Source organism: Egretta garzetta, unplaced genomic scaffold (assembly GCF_000687185.1).
Source record: "Egretta garzetta isolate BGI_Z169 unplaced genomic scaffold, ASM68718v1 scaffold834, whole genome shotgun sequence".
NCBI lineage: Eukaryota > Metazoa > Chordata > Aves > Pelecaniformes > Ardeidae > Egretta > Egretta garzetta.
This window is the reverse complement of record NW_009259438.1, coordinates 40,942-43,495: the sequence shown is the minus strand read 5'-3', so window position 1 is coordinate 43,495 and position 2,554 is coordinate 40,942.

The window sequence follows — 2,554 nt, the reverse complement described above, 5'->3', positions numbered from 1 at the left end:
TTCTTGAACTGGGGAGCCCAGAACTGGACCCAGTGCTCCAGGTGGGGTCTCAGCAGGGCAGAGCAGAGGGGCAGGAGAACCTCCCTCGCCCTGCTGGCCACACTCCTCCTGATGGACCCCAGGATGTCCTTGGCCTTCTTGGCCACCAGGGCACTGTGCTGGCTCATGGCCACCTTGTCATCCCCCAGGTCCCTCTCAGCAGAGCTGTCAGCGATGCCCTTTACGGCACCCATGAATGGTGCAAGGACAGTGGATGATGTCTTTAGCCTAAAACTGGTGACACTGGCACAGGTGCAGCTGGGTGCTGCCTGGCCTCCAGGTCTGGAGCACCAGAGCATCTCAAGGGGGCAGAGCTTTGATGGCACCTTCTGGTTTTCTCGGCAGGGGAGGGTTTGTCAGGGCGAGTGCAATCTGCCTTCAGGAATGTCTGTCGGAGTGCTCATTAAATGAATTTTAACCGTAAACCCCACATTTTCAGGTACCTGTGCTGCGTTCTCCTCTGGGCTGGGGTCGGCCGCGGCGGGGGCTCAGGGACAGGGTGGTGGGGATGATGGAGGGAGCCATGTTTCCGCCCCTCCCCCGGCTTGCTGGGGACAGGAGCCCTTCCGCAGTTGTCCCCCATGGGAGGAGCTGTCTCTGGAGGGTGGGACACGGGCCCGTTGGGGTGGGAGGATGCCTTGTGAGTGACTGAAGAAGTTCTTCCTCATGTTCAACTGGAACCTCTTCTGCTTCAGTTTGTGCCCATGGCCCCTCGTCCTGGCGCTGGCCACCACTGGGAAGAGTCTGGCTCCATCCTCGTGACGCCCATCCTTGACTTGTCCCTGGGGTCAGGGGCCCAGCTGAGGGCCCGGCTCCATCATAGAACCTAGATGATTCTATCATAGAACCTAGACGATTCTATGATGGAGCCGGGCCCTCAGCCTGCAAGGAGGGAGGGGAACAGGTCCCACCAGCCCTGGGATGCTACTGCTCCTGCCAGCTCCAGAAAAACAGCCCAAGAAAGGAGAGAACCGGGCTCTACCTTCCCTAAATCCCAAGAGCTATCACTTTCCAGAGCCACCTTTACTTCACGACTCCTAAGGCTGGATTCATCAAAGGGTCAGGAGTCGTTCCAGCTCCCCAGGTCTAATGAGCGCCTTGGGGTAACTCCTCTCACCATCAACATCCATTTTTGCAGAAATCCACCCCCCCTCCCCGCCCCCTTGCAAATATTTGCCTGGGTCTTGGTCCATTCCCACAGGAAGGTTTGGGGCTCTTCTGCCGCTGACAGAATCCAAGATGACCGCTGAGCGCCATCATCATCATCAGATTTCCTGCGATGAAGAAATACAAAGCCCGGGGACCGTGCCTTATCCTTCCAGCCAGGAGATTTCAGCCGGAGCTGATGGGGAAAGCAAAGCCCTTTCGGATCATCATTTTTAGCTAAAGGAAGTTTCTCCTGTGCCTGCCTGTAGGTTTTTTGTGCCCCCCGGCACCTCCTGGAAGGATTTTTTTTTTTCTTGATGGTTTGGCTAGTTAAATAATTTTTCCCATTTCTCCTGGCTGGTTGTCAGGGTGGGGTGAGAGGGAGGCAAAAAATATGGCTTATTGATGTAAACCAGCGAGTTAACGAAGCTCCGTGTAAACGCGACGGTCGTTTAGAAGATTCGATGGCAAGGGACGCTTGGTTATTTCCTGCCCAGAGGACCCAAATGCCAGGCAGACCCTCCCATTGAGGCATGAGGTTCAGAAAGGACCCCCTTGCCTCCTAAATTCCTTCAGCAGAGAGGAGCCGGGGCGCGGCTAGAGCTGATCCTGGCCCCAGGCTTGGTCAAGGGTTTAGGTCTAAAAGCTTAGACACGCATGATCCATCCTTCCTAGCGCTTGGCCAAGGTTTCAGAGCTGAGCGCGCTGTCAGCCACTGGCCCAGGATCTGTCGCGGTGAGGAATCTCCCAACCTTGAGGACTGACCCCGAGAGGCGTCCCTGCTCCCGGGGAGGTCTTGGCCTGCAGCCGCTGCCGTGCCAGAGGGCTCCAGAGGCTCCGGGGCTGCTCAGTAGTGATGGGGGTGGGATGGTTGGCTGGTAGTGACCATTGCATACCGACCGCAGATTTTAATTCCAGCACTGCGCTTAGGTGGGCGCATTGCACGATAGCCCTTGGCTGTTGTATTGGTATCTGTCTCCCCTGCATCCATCACGATCAGATGCCTCCATCGTGACTGGACGCGTCCATCGCAACCAGACTCATCCATCATGACCAGATGTGTCCATCGTGACCAGATGGCGCATCCATCACATGGTAGTCCATGAGAAGGGTGGCGGAAAGAGGTCAGGTCGGGGGGGGGGGACACACGGCCACACCAGGGCCAGCCCAGCCTGGGCCATGCTGCTGTGGTTGTGCCCCACGGGCGATACTGGGGTTTTCATAGAGTCACAGAATCGTTTGGGTTGGAAAAGCCCTTTAAGCTCCCCCAGCCCAACCACTCCCCTACCCCTGCCATCCCACCCCCAAACCCTGGCCCTCAGCACCGCCTCTGCCCGGCTGTTAAATCCCCCCCGGGCTGGGGACTCGA